Below are 22,750 nucleotides of genomic sequence, written 5' to 3' on the forward strand. Positions count from 1 at the left end.
CTACATGAGGTGAAACAATTCCTTTCAAGTAATTTTGATATGAAGGATATGGGTGAGGCATCTTATGTCATTGACATTAAGATCCATAGAGATAGATCTCGAGGCATTTTTGGGTTGTCTCAACACTACTACAAATCCAGGCAAATACAACGCCCCTTTAACAACGATTATTCACGAAAATCACAATAGACGTTGTAGAATGTATCGCGCGAATTTTACTAAAATCAATTACAACGGGTATGGTTATAAAAACCGTTGTTATTAGTTTTAACAACGGGTCACACATGCACAACCGTTGTTAATAATTTGGCGCAAAATTGGCGCAAAGTTAGTGAAAAGTAATCACAACGGTTATTTTTGAAACCCGTTGTTAAAACTTATTTAACAACGGGTGTTTTTTATAACCGTTGTTAAAACATATTTCACAACGGTTGTTGTTTAATAACCGTTGTCAATACCTTCCATACTATAAACCACACAAACAGAAGTCTGCTGCAGCCACAAAACACAACCCTTGATACACAAACACAAACACAGCAGACAAACAAACACAAAACACATACACACTCTCTTTCTCTCTTTCTCTATTTCTCTCTTTCTCATCGTCGCTTTATCTTTCTCGCCGTCACCGTGATTTCATCGTCTATTACGTTCTGTATTTATCGGGTAAATCTCGCGTCATCCTTTGTTAGTTTCATCGTCATTATTTTCTTTTTCTATTTATTTCTTTTGCATGTATGTGTTTTTATCGACCATTATGTTATTTGTTTAAGTATTGTTCGCATAATTAGTTACTAAAACAATGAAGAAGCAAGATGAAGAAGATAAACATAATTAATATATATATATATTTATAAATACATAAATTAAAAAAAAAAATACATATGTAAAAATGCAATTCTTATATTTTCATGGAGGATCTTATTGTGCTCTATCGTATCCGTCCTCTCCTCCTTGGCTATTTGGAGGTTCCGTTCAGCGATTGCTATATATCGTCATATAGCCGCAATCGCTGCCGCCGCCCGTCAAGCCATTTTCTTTGGCGTGCTTGATGCGGATCGAGCTTCCGCAAGGTAGCTCTGAAACTTTCCTCAATATGGAGGAACCGGCGGATGAAGTTGTTGTTGTTCTCGATCATGGTAAGAGTCTTTAGGATGAAATCATTCATTTTGTTAGAGTTTTTTGAGTTTGATTTGAAAGATTAAGTAGAGTTTGTTTTAACAGTTAGAGTTTGGAGATGAATATATGAGATAATGGAAATGTTAGTTGAGATATGCAATGTATTTATACTAAGCAATGTGTGGGTTGAGTTAATTGCTTTTTAATTAATATATATGTTAGGAAGTTGTGCCATAATAATCATCATCATATCTCTCAATAATGCTGCTTCAAATCCTATTACTAACCCTTCTCATTCCATATTATCCGTTCATATGTACAGTGATGTCGGTAATAATGCATGCATCGAATTCTAACAGCCGTAATTATGCATGCATCTAGTAATATTTAATTTAATTTTTTTTTATTTTTTAAGAACAAACAACAACGGTTATTGCGAAACAACCCGTTGTCTTTAGTTATAACAACGGTTTTGTATATTACAACCTGTTGTTATAACTTTCCCCCCAAAATTGAGTCACACTTTCCACAACGGGTTTTTATACATAAAACCGTTGTTAATAGTTTTAACAACGGTTTCGTTAAGTAAACCAACCGTTGTTAAAACCTTCTACAACGGACGCTTTAACAACGTCCGCTTTTTTATATAACAACGGTTTTTGACCGTTGTTATAGCCTGTATCTGTAGTAGTGTGCAAGAGGCCTTTATCAATAAAGTACTTGAAAGATTCAGGATGAAAGATTGTTCACCAAGTGTAGTACCAATTGTGAAAGGTGACCGGTTCTGCTTGGACCAGTGCCCCAGGAATGACATTGAAAGAGAACAAATGAAGAATATTCCATATGCTTCAGCTGTTGGTAGCATTATGTATGCTCGTGTACATACGGACCCGACATTGCATATGCGGTTGGAGTGTTAGGAAGATATCGAGTAACCAGGTCTTGATCACCGGAAGGTGCAAAGAAAGTGGTGAGATACCTTCAAGGTACTAAGGATTACATGCTTATGTTTAGACGGATTTGAGATTCTTGAAGTAGTAGGTTACTCCGACTCCGACTACGCTGGTTGCATAGATTCACGTAAATCCACATCAGGATATATGTTTATGCTAGCTGATGGAGCTGTGTCATGGAGGAGTGTGAAGCAAACCTTGACGGCTACTTCTACTATGGAGGCTGAGTTCGTATCTTGTTTTGAGGCTACCTCACATGGTGTTTGGTTGAAAAGTTTTATATCTGGGCTTAGAGTTATTGACTCTATTTGTAGGCCGCTAAGAATGTATTGTGATAATTCAGCTGTTGTATTTATGGCTAAGAATAATAAAAGTCGAAGTCGAAGTAAATACATCGACATAAAGTATCTAGCCATAAAGGAGCGTGTTCAGGAAAAGAAAGTGATCATTGAACACATTAGCACAAAGTTGATGATTGCAGATCCCTTGACTAAAGGCATGCCAATTAAGACTTTCAAGGATCATGTGGTGAGAATGGGACTTGGTTCCATTATGTAGTACATTCATTAAGTTTTTGTAAGAAACTTTTATTAAGTTGGATATTTTCTCTTTTGGATTTATATGCGCATATTTATTAAAGTTATGTTGAGAAATATCATTTTGTTTGAACCTCGAGTAAACATGGGGTTTACTCATTAAGTTAAATGTGTGTGGTGTGAGTGACTTGATATATTGTGATACATGGAAGATTAATTCTTGCTCTAAGAGAATTCGTCGTCATGATCCATATGTTGTGTCTTTTGTTAAATGGACCAAGTGGGAGAATGTAAGATATTTCCATAAATCAAATAAGTATTATATTAATATATAATTAAGTTATTTTATGGAAATTAAGTTGGTCCATTGTATGGTGGAATTTACTTAGGATTCTGTTTCCACTATTGTCTCCCATAACTTACCACTCACAATTTAGGAAACTGTTCAGTTGACTCTTTGATGGCAAGTGTCTATATAAGGGGAACATATTTATTCTGATTAAGGTTCACTTAGTCTACCTCATTAAGAAATACACCATCTAAATTGTGAGGCTGAGGGTTTGGAAGCCAAGTCAGATTTGGGGCATAAGGAATTGGGTTATTTATTAAGACGGATCAAATATTTCAAGCAATGGCTGGAGGTAAGTTGTAACACTACGGATTTTCTTTGGCGACTACTCGACCGAGTAGAGCCTACTCGGCCGAGTAGTGCTGTTGTTGTGAGTTGTTTTGGTTCTGCCGATGAATACTCGGCCGAGTATAGTGAATACTCGACCGAGTAGAGGATACTCGGCCGAGTATAACTTTACTCGACCGAGTATTGATCCGGCGAGTGTTATTTTGACGGTTTGATTAGGGAATGTTTAAGATTATTTTATATCCCGCGTCAGTTTTCAAAACATCATTTCAACTTCATCCGTTTCTACGTTACCCTAATTACACCCTAATCATTCCCTAATCTTTCCCTTAATCATTCCGTAGCATCGTCGTGTGGGTAATCTTCGTGACTCTTGCGTATAAGTTCTCGTTGCACTGTTGGTAAGTCCTATCTTTATGATTATTTGTACTCTTTGGGGTTACTGTATATATATATATGGAAATGGGATTTTGGGAATTGTGCAATGTGTAATTGTGTTACATGATTATTGTATAGGAGAAGACTTCGTAGAGGAGCCTTTTTATTGTCCGTGTTGCATACTCTTTGTTGGTTGCTAAGGTAGGGTTTCCTACTCGGTTCTTGTTATTGTAAGACATGTTGTTGTGATTATTGTTATCTGTTGATCATCGGAGTATGGAGATTGTTGTAACGATGTTGATGTAAGGGTGTTGAGATGGCTGTGTTGTATTGTGATTGTGATTGTGGTGGAGTCACTTGCGGGAGTGGCTTCACACCCTAGTTCGCCCTCCGTGGAACCCGCCACGGGAGGGATGTGCACATTAAGGGACGGGGGATTATTGTCGCTCGTTGAGGAGCTGGACTAGGTGGGATCGGCTGCGGTCACCCACTGGCGGCGAGGATTACCTGTTGCGATGGGTAATCTGGCAGGGCTACACACTTCAGTGTGTAGTCGGTTACTGTGTGTGAATGGAGGATTGGGGATTGGCGATGATTAGTTGATTTCCCCGTTCGTTTGTCTTAATTGTTTATGTAATACTGACCCCGTGTTGTTTGTGGAATCTGCGGTGATCCATTCGGGGATGGTGAGCAGGCTTGACAGGTATTGCTAGTGTGAGCTTGGGGACTGTCTTGGGAGAAGTGCCATCACGAGTCATAGCATCACCGTCTGAGTCTTAGTGGGATTTCTTTTATTATCAGACTTTGAAGTTGTATTTTGTTAAAACAGTATTTGAGTTTGGTTGATGTAAACTTTATATTTTACAGTATTTTAATAAATGTGCTCAATTCAGATGCTTTTTGATATGTACTAACCTCGGGCAACCGAGATGGTAACACACTTTCATGGTAGGGTGGTCCTGGTAAGGCACCTTGGTATGAGGGGGTGTTACAAAGTGGTATCAGAGCCGAAGATTCCGGCACCTAAACAAGTGAATATAATGAACCTAGGGAGTCTAAGTAAAATGAACCCGGGGAGAGTTGTTTGGAGCTACCGCAAAGACTCGGGAGACGTCCCGGAGTCGCAAATTGGCCCTCACTAACTCGAGCCGGTAACATGGGGAAGTGTGATGAGAGCTAGGTTTTGTATGTGCATGTATGTGAAGATGCATGTTGGTAAAAGTTGATAGTTGAAAGTATGTGTGTTGAAGTTCCTAAATGTTGTGATGGGAGGAATGGTGGATGTGACGGGTTGTGAATGTTGGTCATGTTGGATTTAGCATATGTATGAATTGTATCTTTGATATGATTCTAATGTGGCATTAAAGTTCTTGATATATGAATTGCATGCTGATGTGATTATAACATGGCATTTAAACTCGTAATATTATGCGTTTCTTTGCGGGGAATAGTGAGCATGATAGGGGAACTTTATCGTATACCCGTCTATTTTGTAACTCGGTCGAGCGGGCGGTACTTGGCCGAGTAGGGAGCACTCGGCCGAGTAACCAAGAGCTCGACCGAGTATTAATTTTCTGATGAGTAGCGGTAGCTCTTGTTTGTGACAACTCGACCGAGTAAGAGGTATACTCGACCGAGTAGTGGCTACTCGGCCGAGTGTTGTTTTACTCGACCGAGTGTTGTTTTTGAGTTTTGAAGTTGCATGCACGGAGTCGAAATACTCGACCGAGTATCTAGGATACTCGACCGAGTGGTCGTTACTCGACCGAGTATGTTTGTATACTCGGCCGAGTGTTCTTTGGCGGAGGTTACTACGTTTTGAGTGGTAGGCTTTTGTGTTTACGTTTCCGTGTTTCTTGTCGATTCAAGTATGCCGCCCAAAAGAACTCCCCGCGAGATCCAAGCTTCAGAGATGACTCTTGATGAGGTTGCTCGCATGATTGAGCAACAAGAGGCTCTCCTTGAAGCTCTAAAAAATGTGGGAAAAGGTAACGAGAAGTCGATGGATGCAACACAGCTTATCATCAACATTGCACGTTTCCACCCTCCCACATATGACGGGGTAGGTGAACCAAAGCTACTCGAGAAGTGGCACCGTGAGATTGAAGCTCTCATGGAAATGGTTAAGTGCCCCGAGGACATGATTGTTGAGCAGGTAGTGTACTACCTAAGAGGTGAAGCTGCAGTTTGGTGGCAAAATGTCAAGGAAGATGCTAGAGCTTACTACCAGGCGGAAGGAGCTATTCCTTGGTCTGGGTTGAAGAGTGCTATGAGAGAGCAGTTTGTGCCGGAGCATATCCGACACAAGATGAGATCCGACTTTGATTCCTTCACCATGACCGAGGAGATGACAGTCACTGATTACTATCATCGGTTTTTGGAGCTATCTCGTTATGTTGAAGATATGCAGCTAGGATAGAGAGGTTTGGCTCTCCGTTTTGAGAGGGGTTTATCTGCAAAGATCGTGAGTCGTATGCCAGCCGGGGTTGCTACTGACCTCAAGGAAGTGTACTTGAGAGCGGGTCAAGTTGAGAGAATGGTAGATCTCTCAAGAGAGATCGATGAGAGGACTGCTGCAGAAAAGAGGAAGGCTGATGGCGGAAACAACGATCGACCAACCAACAAGAAAGGGAATTTCAATCATGCTAAGGCTTTTTCTCGGTGGAGTGGTTTCTCTCGGAGGATCTCGTGGTGGGGAAAGAATGGGGGTCGGGCTATGAGTGACAACACCAACCTTACTTGCTTCAACTGTGGTGGAATAGGCCACAAAAGACGGGAATGCACGAGCTACAAGCCCGGCAATGGTTCAGGAGCTCGGTCAGGGAATTTTTCTCAGGGGCCGACTCAGAGTTTTGCTAGTAACCGACCGGGAGGTTCATGGGGCAACAGAGGTGGACAGGGCAACCAGGGCGGTTACAACCGCGGTAGTGGTGGATCTTATCAGCGCCAGAACAATAGTGTCACTCGGGATTGGCGGCCAAGCCAAGTACCTCCAATGCTTGATTCGGGGTGGAGGACGAAAAAAACGTGGAAAGCTCTTCATGATGGACAAGCGGGAAGCACAAGATGATGCTCATGTAGTTACCGGTACCTTTCTTGTTCATAATGTACCGTCCTTTGTTTTGTTTGATTAGGGGCTACACATTCTTTTGTGTCCAAGAGTCATCTTTGTGTCTATGGGTTTGGAAAGTTTGAGGTTGTTAAAGATGATGTATTCATACCTTCGGGGAAGTCGTGTCGTGTCTCAAGTGTATAAAGGAGTGTCCATGGTAGTTGGAGGGGTAGATTTACCAAGTGAGACTGTTAGAGTTTCCTATGGATGGGTTCAAGTGATTGTCGGGATGGATTGGTGGGTAAGTATGATGCCAGGATAGATTGTCGGCAAAAGAGGGTGTCCTTAAAAGGTCCCAAGGGTGTTAGAGTGTCCTATAGAGGGTTTGTGGTAAAGCCTAAGTGTAGGTTCATAGCTGTGATGAATTTAAAGTCATGTTTGAGGAAGAATGTCCCTTGATTCTTTGTCATGTGAGAGATCACCGAGTAGAGCCACCGACGCCTTCCGAGATATCTCGTGGTGAGAGAGTTTGAAGATGTTTTCCCGAGGAAATACCGAGTTTGCCTCCCAAGAGGGATGTTGATTTCAGCGTGGAGCTTAAGCGGGAACAGTCCTATATCTAAAGCACCTTACCATATGGCGCCTAAGGAGTTGGCAGAGTTGAAAAAGCGAGATACATGAGCGCTAGGCAAGGGTTACATCGGGCCTAGTGTGTCACCGTGGGGAGCTCCAGTTCTTTTTGTAAAGAAGAAAGATGGGAGTATGCGATTGTGCATTGATTACAGAGAGCTCAATCGTGTCACAGTGAAGAACAAGTATCCGTTGCCGAGGATTGATGACTTGTTTGATCGGCTTAGTGGAGCAGTGTGTTCTCCAAGATTGATCCGAGGTCGGGGTACCACCGGTGAGGATAGCAGATGAGGATATTCCTAAGACAGCGTTCCGATCTCGATATGGTCATTATGAGTATGTAGTGATGCCTTTTGGGTTGACCAATGCTCCAGCAGCTTTTATGGATTTGATGAATCGGATCTTCGCACCGTTTTTGGATAGGTTTGTGGTTGTTTTCATCGACGATATCTTAGTCTATTCTAAGACGAAGGAAGAGCATGAGGAGCACTTGAGGATAGTTCTACAGACCTTAAGGGATAATCAGCTTTATGCCAAGCTATCCAAGTGTGAGTTCTGGTTAGAGGAAGTGGCTTTTCTGGGCCATGTAATATCTAAGAAGGGGGTAGCCGTGGATCCTAGTAAGATTGAGGCCGTTACCAAGTGGGAATCGCCGAAGAATGTTCTTGAGATTCGAAGTTTCTTAGGTCTTCACGGCTACTACGAGAAGATTTGTGAAAGATTTCTCTACCATAGCGACCTATGACATCCTTGATGAGAAAGGAAGTCAGATTTGTTTGGGATGAGAGTTGTGAGACGGCGTTTCAGACCCTAAAGGAACGCTTGACCACAGCTCCTATCCTAGCCTTGCCAGAGGGTTGTGAGAACTTTGAGGTATTTACCGACGCTTCAAAGAATGGTCTTGGTTGTGTTTTGATGCAGGGAGGGAAAGTTATAGCTTATGCTTCGAGACAGCTGAAGCAATATGAGGAGAATTACCCTACTCACGATCTGGAGCTGGGTGCAGTTGTGTTCGCTCTTAAGATATGGAGACACTACCTTTATGGGGCAACTTTTAAGGTGTTCTCTGATCATAAGAGTCTAAAGTATATCTACACTCAGAAGGAGCTTAATATGCGACAGAGACGGTGGATGGAGCTGATTGGAGATTATGATATGGAGATCATCTATCACGAGGGTAAGGCTAATGTTGTTGCAGATGCATTAAGTAGGAAGAGCGTTCATTCGCTATGTACGACTATGTCCTTCTTGAAGTTGAGGGATGAGATGTCTAGTTTGGGGATCTTTATGATTCGAGAGGGGGACACCATCGGGGATTTGTGGTCGAGCCGAGTTGTATGAGAACATCAAAAGTAAACAAGAGCTTGATCCTAAGATTCAGGAGTGGAAGTCAAAAGTAGAGAGTGGAACGGCTTCCAGGTTTTCTATCCATCTATATGGGAGTGTTCGTTTTGATGGGAGATGGTGTGTTCCGAGGATGCGAGTTGCGGAGAGTGATCTTGACGGAGGCTCATTGCACTCCCTATTGAGTTCACCTGGTGGTGACAAGCTTTATAGAGACCTTAAGAAGACTTTTTGGTGGCCAAACATGAAGAGAGATGTAGCGAGTTTGTAGCGGATGTTTGACTGTCAAAAGGTCAAGGGTGAACAAAGGAGACCACAAGGTAAGATCCAGTCTTTGGATGTACCAGAGTGGAAGTGGGAGTCAATCTCCATGGACTTCATTGTGGGGTTACCTAGGTCACAACAAGGTAACAACATGATTTGGATGATTGTTGATAGGTTAGCCAAGTCAGCCCATTTCGTTCCCATTGAAGGATACTTGGTCTAAGATGCAGCTGGCAATGGGTTACAGGAGGCATGTGGTTCGGTTACATGGTATACCTAAGGATATCGTTTCTGATCGTGATGCGAGGTTCATATCCAAGTTTTGGCAAGAGCTGCAAGAGTTGATGGGTACGACTTTAAAGATGAGTACTGACCTTTCATCCAAAGCAACCGATGGTCGACAGAGCGGACCATCAAGACCTTAGAAGACATGCCGAGGGCATGTGTTATGGACTTTGGGGGCAGTTGGGAAGACAGGCTTGATCTGATCGAGTTTTCATACAATAACAGTTATCATACAAGCATTGGGATGGCACCTTTTGAAGCTTTGTATGGCCGGAAATGCCGAAGTCCAGTTTGTTGGGATGATAGTGTGGGGTAATATCCGTATAATACCCTTAAAATATAGGACTATAACGCAAATTTTATATGTGATTATTGTCATAAAACGAAAATACAATAGAAACGATAAAGGTAAAAGAATCAACCTCGGGTCCTAGTGCAATTCGGCAAAATGAATAGAAATCAACGTAGATCTCCTCCTAATTGTTGCACCCAAGACCGTCTGAGATTATGCCCTTGTGCTAGAATGTATTCTCTAATTGCCTTGCAATATTGAGAGAATTTGTTGTGAGTTTCTTTAGATGTGAGATCTAGGTTTTGAGAGGAAATGTTCTCAAAACCCTAATAATTTTGCAAATGAAAATAATTAGGTTACAAAAGAGAGAGAGCCTCTCTTTTGTTTTCTCTTGCTTGGCCGGCCGTGAGCCTACATGGGGAAGTGGGCTTCCACTTCCTCTTAATTTTACCTCGTGGTCCGGTTCGTAAAATGCTAAATGTATATGACACGCTTTTATTATAAATCGTCATCGGTTATCGGTTATTAAAACATCAACTAATAACACGGATTAGTTGAAATATTAATACATGTCCGACAAAGACAATATTGTATAATTAATTCAATATACATCAATTAAATATAATTGTTAATATTTAATTTACGAATTAACCGCTTAATTCGTCTTAGCCATTTTTATTTAATCCGTATTAAATAATTATCTCAACATCGCGTTTGACTAATTATTAGTCAATAACTCGGACTAACTGCTTAGTCAACTTTGGCATCAACATGACTGTATTTTCATACCGTCACATCTCTCAAACGTATCCTATAGGTGTGACTTTTAGGGACCAGTTGATCACCGCCATCTGTATGACAATAACGTCAAACTTATCTAGCAAGCCAACCGTTATTGATAAACGTGGACCAACTGATTATAATACAAAAGTATACCCTTTGATCCTTTTAGAGATTTATAAGTCCTTGCACTAACTGTAGAGGACGCCAGCCCCAACAAGCTCCCACTTGTCCGTACAAGTGTACGTGCAATGACGTTATCCGCACTCACTGGAGGACACAGCTCCAACAAACTCCCACTTGTCCGTACAAGTGTATGTGCGATAACCGATTCTCATATTCATTTAAACATTTCTCCCACTCAATGTAAAACAATTTGCAGATCCGGATCCGCAAAGGTCGTATTTTACAATCGATCTGTATCAAGAGTGGTTTCCCCGACTAGAGAGTAACTCAACTGATAAAACGAATCCGTATCCGAGCATGGCCATGCATTTCGATTCTGACTCCTCGAGTGGCCCCGAGAAATATCGAGTACACGATAAAGGCTGAATATTTCCTTCAACTCGACTCCTTCCGATCTAAGCACAGCATGAAATGACCCAGAAAAAATCTACTTGGCCCCCTGTTACGGATGACCGTGAGAAAGAAACCAAAGTCACCCAAAATCTGCCTTAATCTCAAGAGACAGTCGATAGTCAAAAGAATCGACTCTTAGGATCACCATGGAGGTCCTATCCACGACCTGGCACCGAATGTTATAAAACATTTAGGACTCCACGTCGATGTCACAATTGTGTCCTACGAGATATCCGTATAAATCGCCTCTGTGATTGGTCAGTCAACTGGTTGACTTATGGCTCGTTGAACCCACCATCAACCAACGTCACAAAATAATTGTGAGTTATCGGCTCATGTGGGCAATTAAGGACCAAAAATATAATGTTTGTTCAGTTCACTTTGTGGTGTTCAAAATTGTCGTACAATTCCACATGAAAAACAAAATATATATAAATATCAAAACGATGATGTCGTATAGAGTACAAAAGAGAATGAATCTAATCCATAAAAGAGTACTACAACTCAGGAACACGTTTAATTCCCATGGAATTAACATGCCCTTCATGCTTATCTTGTCGTAATGGTTTAGTGAGAGGATCTGCTATGTTGTCATCTGTAGCAATCTTTTCTATCACTACCTCCTTTTGCTCCACGTAATCTCGGATTAGATGAGCTTTCCGTTGTACGTGTCTAGACTTGTTGCTAGACTTAGGCTCCTTAGCTTGGAAGATGGCACCTCTATTGTCGCAATAGATGGTGATCGGGTCATTCGAACTAGGCACTACAGATAGTCCATGTAAGAATTGACGCATCCATATCGCTTCCTTTGTAGCTTCAGACGCGGCATAGTACTCGGACTCGATCGTAGAATCTCTTTGTAACACTTTGTTTGGAACTCTTCCGGTGATCGCAACGCCATTAAGAGTAAAAACGAATCCGGACCGAGATTTTGAGTCATCTCGATCCGTTTGGAAGCTAGCATCTGCAGAATCGGTTGCGCATAGCTTTTGTTCGCCTCCATAAGTCAATGCCCAAGCTTTAGTCCTCCGTAGGTACTTAAGAATGTTCTTGTGACCATCCAATGTGATTCACCTGGATCTTTGTTGGAATCGACTTGTCATACTCAATGCATATGCCACGTCCGGACGTGTGCATATCATGGCATACATGATTGATCCTATAGCCGAGGCATAAGGAATCCGTGTCATGCGCTCTTTCTCTTCCGGTGTCTCGGTGCACGAGACTTGCTCAAATGCACCCCGGAGCCATAGGAAGAAACCCCTTTTGGAGTTAGTCATCTTGAATCTCTCTAGTATCTTGTCTATGTAAGACTCCGATCGAGAGATAACATCCGACGTGATCTATCTCGATAGATACGGATGCCCAAAATTCTTTGTGCCTCACCCAGATCTTTCATCTGGAAATGGTTCTTCAACCATACTTTTACCGAAGTTAAGAGAGGTATGTCATTCCCAATCAGGAGTATGTCATCGACATACAATATTAGGACGACAATCTTGCTCCCACTCGACTTGATATATAGACATGGTTCCTCGACCGATCGAGTAAATCCATTTTCTTTTATCACTTGGTCGAAACGATGATTCCAACTCCTTGAAGCTTGCTTAAGTCCATAAATGGAGCGCTTAAGCTTACACACTTTCTTAGGGTGTTCTGGATCGATGAAACCTTCGGGCTGTACCATGTACAACTCTTCCTCCAAATGACCGTTTAAGAAGAAGGTTTTCACATCCATCTGCCAAATTTCATAGTCATGAAAAGCGGCAATCGCTAAGATAATCCGAATGGAACGCAGCATGACTACGGGTGCAAAAATTTCATCGTAGTGCAAACCTGGCACTTGGGTGAAACCTTTAGAAACTAGTCGTGCTTTATAGATATCTTGTTGACCTTCCACAGAATGCTTTATCTTGTAAAGCCATTTGCATTGAAGGGGACGAACCTTAGCAGGTAAGTCAACAAGATCCCATACGTTGTTCTCATACATGGAGTCCATCTCGGATTGCATGGCCTCAAGCCATAGCTTTGAGTCGAATCGGTCATGGCACCTTTATAGGTTGCGGGTTCACTACTCGTTAAGAGTAGAATGTCATCTATGTCATGTTCCTCGACCATACCAATGTATCCGTCCGGAGGAATAGAGACTCTTCCCGACCTCCTAGGTTCCTCAGAATATTAACCGCAGTAGGGATTGAAGGAACCGGTTCCTCCAATGGTTGCTCGGTATTTGGTTGGAATCTCAGAACGATTCGAAGGTTCTATCACTCTTTGCATTCTCGAGAAATTCCTTCTCTAAGAATGTCACACTAGCCGCAACAAATACACGTTGTTCGGTTGGCGAATAAAAGTAATGACCAAGCGTTCCTTTAGGATAACCTATAAAGTATGTCTTGACCGATCGCGGCCCGAGCTTATCCTCGTGTCTCCACTTGACATAAGCCTCGCAGCCCCAAACCCGTATAAAGGACAAGTTAGGGACCGTTCCCTTCCATAGTTCATATGGAGTCTTGTCAATGACTTTAGACGGACTTGGTTAAGTATTAGAGCGGTGACAGAAAAGCATAACCCCATAATGAGTCGGCACCACTGTGTGACTCATCATGGATCGAACCATATCTAGTAATGTTCGATTTCTCCGTTCGGACACACCATTCAACCGAGGTGTTCGGTGGAGTTAAGCTCGTAGGGCAATCCCACGGTCCTTAAGGTGTTGATCAAACTCGTGAGAAAGATACTCGCCACCACGGTCCGAGCGCAGTGTTTTAATCTTTCTACCCAGAGGTTTTGTACCCGATTCGGTATTCCTTGAATTTCTCAAAGGATTCACTTTTGTGCTTCATTAAGTAGACATAGCCATATCTACTTAAATCGTCCGTGAAAGTGATGAAATACCTATAGCCTTCTCGTGCGGTGATTGACATAGGTCCACACACATCCGTATGTATGAGTCCTAATAGGTCGCCAGCGCGCATTCCAACACCTTTGAAGGAAATTCGAGTCATCTTACCGATGAGACATGATTCACACGTGCCAAATGATTGAAAATCAAAGGCCGAGATAGCTCCATTCTTTATGAACTGTTTTACGCGTTTCTCATTAATGTGTCCCATACGGCATTGCCATAGATATGTTTGATCTTTGTCACCAACCTTTAACCTTTTATTCATTACGTGCAATATTTCGGTGGTCTGATCTAAAACATAAATTCCGTTCATGGAGACTCCCTTGCCATAAATCATATCGTGTAATGAGAAAATGCAAGTATTATTCTCTATTACAAATGAAAAACCAAGTTTGTCAAGTGCGTAAACCGAAATAATGTTTTTAGAAAGACTGGGTTCATAATAGCGATTATATAAGAATAACTCAAATCCGCTAGGAAGTCGGATCACATATGTTCCCCTTGAGACGGCGACCACTCTTGCTCCATTCCCAACACGCAGTCCACCTCACCCTTTACGAGGGGTTCGATGTTTGAGCCCCGCACATGATTACGAGATGAGAACCACAACCGAGTATCAAGTACCCAAGTTCCGTAACTTGCGTGGTTAATCTCAATCATATGAATAAAAGTAGAAGAAGAAGACATACCAACGGGTTTAACGCGACGCTTTTATGTCCTCATGGTAAACAGGACATGTACGCCTCCAATGCCCGGTCTTGTGGCAATGATGGCATTCCATGTTTTCGGTCTTGCTCTTTGTCGCGCCTGATGAGTTACTTGCCTCACCAGGCCCACTCTTACCCGATCCCGACTTCTTAAACTTCGATTTACCCTCTCGCTAGGCCCGGGTGAACTTTGCCCTTACCCTTGCCCTTGTTTGTCGTAACGAGAACATCCTGTTTAAGGCTCCCACTAAACTTCATGTCCTTCTCGGTCTGTACGAGAAGGGAGTGTAGTGCGTGAGGACTTTTCTTCAAATCATTCATATAGTAATTGGCTTTAAAGAGCGCAAAACCATCGTGGAGTGAATGAAGCATGCGGTCAATCACAATGTTCTCGCTGATTTTACAATCAAGCGTCTCCAGTTTCTCGACATTCTCAATCATGCTGAGAATGTGTGGGCTAACCGGTTGGCCCTTCTGGAGTTTCGCCTCAAAGAAGCGACTAGTAAGCTCATAGGTCACGATTCTCGGTGCTTTCGAGAATTCCTTAGTGAGTGTAGTGAAAATTTTGTTTGCACTTTGGGCTATGAAGCGTTTCTGCAAATTGGATTCCATTGCAAAAATAAGTACGTTCTTTACCCCACCCGCTTCCATGGCGAAATCGTTATACTTGTCGATCTCGTTAATTCCAGCCGTGGGGCCTGGGTTTGGTGGGATGGGCTCAGTCAGATATTTGAGCTTCCCATCAGTAATGGCAGCATTCCGTAATGCCGCCTCCCAGTCCGCGAAGTTAGATCCATCATTTTTCAGTCGAGTAGACTGATTCATCTGATTCATGAATATCCGAAGCCAGGACTCACGGTCCAATGTGACACTTGACATTGGGTCGTCATCACGGCCAGCCATTATGTTATTAGCAGTTTAAAAGATCGTGTTCTACACTGAAAAACGAAAAAACGAAATAAGCAACTCATCGAGGTGATTTAAGTCTATTTAAAATTCATTTTAACGTGTAGACTCATAGCACTTGCATAATTGATCTCCCTTAAGAATAATACAAGTGATCCCAAGACTCAATTTCCGTAAATTGATAAGCCAACTGTTTAGCTAGTTCTTCCGTAAGAACTCTTGGTCGATAGATTTCTGTAAATCCTATCTATAGTCCACCATAATCACAGGATCGTACGAGTGACCATAGTGTTGAGATAAAATAGGTCAATCAGTTCCAACTTACCCGACGTAGAAGGGGTCATATTATGCCTACCGACGAAGAAGGGATTCATTGGAGTTCGACCTATAAAGACTGTTCTCAATTTTTGTTTATACGAGGAAGATCCCATCAACTTAGTTTTAATTCATTTTAAGTGAACCAATAACTAGCATTACGTGAATGAATTAACTTAGGTGATGGCTTAAAATTGATCGTGTGACATAAGAATGTCAAAGAAAACTAACGCGTGACCTCTATATGAGTCAGTTTTCATGCAATTATTAGGTGGTTTGGTTTTTAGGCGGAATATGATGCAATCTATCGTTACGATAAAATAAATAAAAGAATGCAAAACGTAAATAAAAATTCCTAGTGTGGCCTATCCTAGTAAAAAGAACATAATACAACTTTGGAATCCACCGTTGGACCCGAGAAGCTTGTCTTAATGTTCCATCTTTGTCCATGTAGCGGGAGTGAGCATCCGATCTCCATCTTTGGTCTTCTCAAAATTACAATTTAAAATTACAAAATATAAACCTATTTACATTCTAATTAAAACTGTAATTACAAGTAAAAATCCAAAACGGAGATGCGAGATCTCAAAATACAACCAAGACCGTGTTCCATCATTACGGTAACACGTTCTACTAAGGCCACACTAAGTTACAACCGTTTGTAAAATAATAGATAAATACGTAATAAAAGCATTCAAGGCATTTAAAATAACGATAAATAAAATGCATCAACTAAAAACAAATTCATTCGTGACATAATTCCGTAATTATGTTAAATTTATCCAAACCACCAAAGACAATTAAAATTATGTGACAAAACCGCTTTAATCAACTTAATTTTAATTCATTACAATCCGTTACTTTAAATCGCTTTAAAATAACTAAATGGTACGTGAGTGAACCGTTTCACTATCAAGCGAATGCATAAAATCCGTATTATGCATAAAACATGGCCAAAAAAAAATTTGAAGCATGAAATTTTTTTTTTTTTCTTTTTCACGGTAAAACCGTGACAAAACAGCCCAAAAAAAATTTTTTTTTTAAATCTCCGCAGAAATGCCGAGACTAAAAGGGGGAAAAACAGTAGCTAAACCGTGAGCCACAATAGTCCCAAACAAAAACGATTTGTTAAAATTCAATTGCAATTTGAACATAATTCGTATGAAAACAAAACTACAATTGACATGATCTTAACATATTGTTATAATTATCGTTTAAAATAACAATACGCAAAGAACAAAACGAAAAAAAAAGATCGTCTGATCTAGCAAAAACCGTGTAAACAAGGCACGGTTCCCAAAAAAAACAACAACAGCCGAAAAAAAAAATCAGCCGTGACAATTTTTTATGCAAAACTCATCGAATCAAATTTGTTTGATGAAAATCACAAAGAAAAATTTACGTGGCCTCGCTCTGATACCACTTGTGGGGTAATATCCGTATAATACCCTTAAAATATAGGACTATAACGCAAATTTTATATGTGATTATTGTCATAAAACGAAAATACAATAGAAACGATAAAGGTAAAAGAATCAACCTCGGGTCCTAGTGCAATTCGGCAAAATGAATAGAAATCAACGTAGATCTCCTCCTAATTGTTGCACCCAAGACCGTCTGAGATTATGCCCTTGTGCTAGAATGTATTCTCTAATTGCCTTGCAATATTGAGAGAATTTGTTGTGAGTTTCTTTAGATGTGAGATCTAGGTTTTGAGAGGAAATGTTCTCAAAACCCTAATAATTTTGCAAATGAAAATAATTAGGTTACAAAAGAGAGAGAGCCTCTCTTTTGTTTTCTCTTGCTTGGCCGGCCGTGAGCCTACATGGGGAAGTGGGCTTCCACTTCCTCTTAATTTTACCTCGTGGTCCGGTTCGTAAAATGCTAAATGTATATGACACGCTTTTATTATAAATCGTCATCGGTTATCGGTTATTAAAACATCAACTAATAACACGGATTAGTTGAAATATTAATACATGTCCGACAAAGACAATATTGTATAATTAATTCAATATACATCAATTAAATATAATTGTTAATATTTAATTTACGAATTAACCGCTTAATTCGTCTTAGCCATTTTTATTTAATCCGTATTAAATAATTATCTCAACATCGCGTTTGACTAATTATTAGTCAATAACTCGGACTAACTGCTTAGTCAACTTTGGCATCAACATGACTGTATTTTCATACCGTCACATCTCTCAAACGTATCTTATAGGTGTGACTTTTAGGGACCAGTTGATCACCGCCATCTGTATGACAATAACGTCAAACTTATCTAGCAAGCCAACCGTTATTGATAAACGTGGACCAACTGATTATAATACAAAAGTATACCCTTTGATCCTTTTAGAGATTTATAAGTCCTTGCACTAACTGTAGAGGACACCAGCCCCAACAGATAGTTCTGAGACGGTGGTTTTAGGGCCACAGCTGGTTCAAGATATGGTTGAGCAAATCCAGTTGATTCGGCAAAAGATGAGAGCAGCTCAAGATCGTCAGAAGAGCTACGCCGACTTGCACCGCAAAGACATTGAGTTTATGGTAGGTGACAAGGTTCTTTTAAAAGTGTCACCTATGCGAGGTGTTATGAGGTTTGGGAAAAAGGGTAAGCTAAGCCAAAAGTTTATAGGTCCTTATGAGGTTTTAGACCGTGTTGGCGAGGTGGCCTATAGATTAGCATTACCACCAGCTTTGGATAGAGTACACAATGTTTTTCATGTATCTCAACTTCGGAAGTATGTGAGCGATCCGTCGCATATCCTTGAGATGGAGAACATCGAGCTTGATGAATCCTTGTCCTACGCCGAGATTCCTAAGGAGATTCTTGATCGCAAGGTTCGTAAGACCCGGAATGGTGAAACGGTCTTACTCAAGGTCCTTTGGTCTAATCATAATGTGGAGGAAGCCACATGGGAACCCGAGGAAGCTATGCGAGAACGTTTTCCTAACCTTTTCGATCAGGTATGTTTGGTTACGGGGACGTAACCGTTGTCCTTTTAGGGGGGTAGGAGATGGTCGCGGTCGTGTTTTGTTTTGTTTGTTGTTTTGCTCTGAGTTGGGGTAATGACTTTTGTGGTGACTTATATAGTTCCTTGGTGTTGTTATATGTGGTTAGTATAGTCTTGTGGTGTAGTGTTGTGTTTTGTTTTATAGTACAGTGTTAACTTCGGGACGAAGTTCTTTTTAAGGGGGGAAGATTGTAACACTACGGATTTTCTTTGGCGACTACTCGACCGAGTAGAGCCTACTCGGCCGAGTAGTCTTTGTTGTTGTGAGTTATTTTGGTTCTGCGATGAATACTCGGCCGAGTATAGTGAATACTCGACCGAGTAGAGGATACTCGGCCGAGTATAACTTACTCGACCGAGTATTGGTCTCGGCGAGTGTTATTTTGACGGTTTGATTAGGGAATGTTTAAGATTATTTTATATCCCGCGTCAGTTTTCAAAACATCATTTCAACTTCATCAGTTTCTACGTTACCCTAATTACACCCTAATCATTCCCTAATCTTTCCCTTAATCATTCCGTAGCATCGTCGTGTGGGTAATCTTCGTGACTCTTGCGTATAAGTTCTCGTTGCACTGTTGGTAAGTTCTATCTTTATGATTATTTGTACTCTTTGGGGTTACTGTATATATATATATATATATATATATGGAAATGGGATTTTGGGAATTGTGCAATGTGTAATTGTGTTACATGATTATTGTATAGGAGAAGACTTCGTAGAGGAGCCTTTTTGATTGTCCGTGTTGCATACTACTGTTGGTTGCTAAGGTAGGGTTTCCTACTCAGTTTACTGTTATTGTAAGACATGTTGTTGTGATTATTGTTATCTGTTGATCATCGGAGTATGGAGATTGTTGTAACGATGTTGATGTAAGGGTGTTGAGATGGCTGTGTTGTATTGTGATTGTGATTGTGGTGGAGTCACTTGCGGGAGTGGCTTCACACCCTAGTTCGCCCTCCGTGGAACCCGCCACGGGAGGGGATGTGCACATTAAGGGACAGGGATTATTGTCGCTCGTTGAGGAGCTGGACTAGGTGGGATCGGCTGCGGTCACCCATTGGCGGCGAGGATTACCTGTTGCGATGGGTAATCTGGCAGGGCTACACACTTCAGTGTGTAGTCGGTTACTGTGTGTGAATGGAGGATTGGGGATTGGCGATGATTAGTTGATTTCCCCGTTCGTTTGTCTTAATTGTTTATGTAATACTGACCCCGTGTTGTTTGTGGAATCTGCGGTGATCCATTCGGGGATGGTGAGCAGGCTTGACAGGTATTGCTAGTGTGAGCTTGGGGACTGTCTTAGGAGAAGTGCCATCACGAGTCATAGCATCACCGTCTGAGTCTCAGTGGGATTTCTTTTATTATCAGACTTTGAAGTTGTATTTTGTTAAAACAGTATTTGAGTTTGGTTGATGTAAACTTTACATTTTACAGTATTTTAATAAATGTGCTCAATTCAGACGCTTTTTGATATGTACTAACCTCGGGCAAACGAGATGGTAACACACTTTCATGGTAGGGTGGTCCTGGTAAGGCACCTTGGTATGAGGGGGTGTTACATAAGTAATCGATCTCTTTTATCGCTTTCGCATTCAGTTTATACATGTTCATTATGAGACTAGAACATGTTATTTTAGACTATAAAACTTGCACCTTACAGTTAAGGATTAATAAGTACACCTTTACTCGTGAACATTTCGGCACTTTGGGCGTCCGGATTCATACAGGCTCCGGTTTCCTGATTATTCTTCAGGATGATGAAAATCTAGGTGGTCTTGAAGTCATGGATCCCTCTGGCATATTTACTGTTGCTGATCCCTTGCCTGATACTTTTTTAGTCAATCTCGGCGACATTGCTGTGGTAAGTTCATATCCTTGTAGAATTTAACCTGCTAACTTATAGGATTTACATACTTGTATTCCAATCAACTTGTACTGAATCACCAATCTGAAACCGAGAATGACGACTTGTATTCCAATGTTAGTAACCCTACATAGAAATGTTACTTAGGAAGTTCAAGAATGTTACATTCATGGCTGCTGATATAATTGTTTCCTTTCTTTTGAAAAGCTGTGGAGCAATGGAGAATTGCGTAATGTGCAACATCAGGTGCTGTCTAAGGACATTGGGATACGTTTGTCAATAGCGACCTTTCTTTCCCCATCACTGGAAGAAACAATCGAAGCACATCCATCCTTTATAAAACCCGGTCATCCTCCTATTTATGCTCCCTTCACATATGAGAAGTTAAGGGGAATTCGAGCTGCAGAGAACCTATATGCTGGTGAAGCCCTAGACCGGGTGCGGTTGAGCAATTAGTATCTTACTAATCCGATCCGTTTTAAACTGCGGTTAATTTGTCATGTAGTATGTATGCAAGATTAATGTTGTCATAAGATCTGATGCTATTAGCTGAAAAGTGAAGATGATGTCAGCCTCACTTTTGAGTAGTACTGTAGCTCTTTATTGAAACAGTCAAAATCTCTACAAAGTCTCGATATTTCTAATTTTCTATAAATGCAGAGCAATTCTTTACCTAGAAGCATTCATAATATAAAAAGGTAAACAAATGAATGAAACGTTTAAAAATGGGTAGGTAAACGAAGAACGGAACGGAATTAGATACCCCACTTGCCCTCCCACTTGCATTTTGTGAGAGGGACAATATCCGTCTACAACTTTAGACGGATAGCATCTGATGGAGCATATTATGCACCCGCTGACCAAGTCAACATATTGACCAAGGTCAAAGCTAAAAGACAACAAGTCAAAAGAAAAACGGCCTAACCAACAAAGCTGTCGTTCTACTGTCACTGGGTCTCGGCTCGGCAACTAGCCGGCCGAGAGGCATATCCGTATACTCACATCCGGTCCCCTCGGCATGGAGTCAACCAGGCCTGCCGGCCTGTCATGGGTCCCTCGGCCGAGGGTAAGAGAGTCTTTCCACCTGCTACGCCACTTGGCCACTACGTGACAAAAGGTGAAAGTCTATAAATACTCCACATCTCTCATTGAGAAATAAACTGAATAATCTGGTAAAGAACTCCCTTATCTCTCTACAATATACTTTGCCAAGTTAAACATACAACTTATCTCTTTAAGTTTACTGACTTGAGCGTCGGAGTGAGTACGCTCGGCCCCAAGCCGAGCCCTCAGTTTGTTCATCTTTACAGAAAAGAGTGAAAGAAAGAGACGTGCAACGACATCATTCTACAAGTTCAAGTGGTCACAATCCTGCTCCGAAATTACACCCGGAACAATTGGGGCCGTCTGTGGGGATCATGTACTAAAAGCTAGTCACCTTACAAAAAAAAAAACCATTCAGCGAGCTAAGAAGATGTCAAAGCAACAAGAAACTGTGAGTGAGGGAACTGCATTCTTCCAGGATGACACGTTCCATAATTCTGAGATCGGGATGCCGAAAGAGCTCGGGATGCCGAAAGAGCCAGAAACACCGCTGCCTACCGACCAAGTCACCGTCATGGGACATGTGGTCGATGCGGCCAAATTAAAGCTATTCCTGGACCTGATGGGTAGTACGCCAGTTACCCCTGTCACGACGACGGGGCGGCAAAGACATCTACAGTGACCGGGGCCCATAGAGTGACTCGAACAACTTGGGAGCGATACAAGGAGCCGTGCATGCTAGAACGCCGGCAGAGCCCGTGGTGCCGGTGGCGGCACCGAGTCCTTCCCCCACTCGCGGGAGGACAGCGTCGCCGCGGCAACAACGAGGCCAGCCCCGAAGGAATGAAAGAAGTCCGACTCACCAAAGTCGGACAAGAAGCCCTTCCCGCCAGAGGGAGAGAAGCCGGACTAAGGTTGCGAGGAGCTGATCGCCGCGTGTCATTCGACACGTGGTCAGACAGCCCCTCAGTACCTATGTCCTCGAGATCCCTGTGCCGACTAAGCTTAAGCTGCCGCCCATATCATACAAAAGGGATAGCGACCCGACCGACCATGCCGAGGCTTTCGAGTCGTACATGTCGGTATGGGAGCAGCCTGATGAGGTGTGGTGCCGAGTCTTCCCAACGACCCTGCAT

General features: G+C 41.7%; 1 protein-coding gene across 3 annotated transcripts in view; it reads left to right on the top strand.

Annotated features, from left to right (window-relative positions):
* The window catches only part of LOC141643420 (2-oxoglutarate-dependent dioxygenase DAO-like), a 35,897-nt gene extending 15,727 nt beyond the window's left edge, over positions 1–20,170 (top strand). Inside the window, exons 5-7 of one of the 3 annotated variants that reach the window (XM_074452570.1) lie at positions 3,762–3,824; positions 19,411–19,473; positions 19,968–20,170. The gene's annotated coding sequence lies outside the window, so the exon portion shown is untranslated. Of the gene's footprint in view, positions 1–3,761; positions 3,825–4,317; positions 4,522–19,410; positions 19,474–19,967 lie in introns of those variants that run through there. The other 2 variants (XM_074452571.1, XM_074452572.1) reach the window with 2 other exon arrangements.
* The last annotated feature ends 2,580 nt before the right edge of the window (positions 20,171–22,750 follow it).

The sequence above is a fragment of the Silene latifolia genome, chromosome 2, assembly GCF_048544455.1.
Source record: "Silene latifolia isolate original U9 population chromosome 2, ASM4854445v1, whole genome shotgun sequence".
In the NCBI taxonomy this organism is placed as follows: Eukaryota; Viridiplantae; Streptophyta; class Magnoliopsida; order Caryophyllales; family Caryophyllaceae; genus Silene; species Silene latifolia.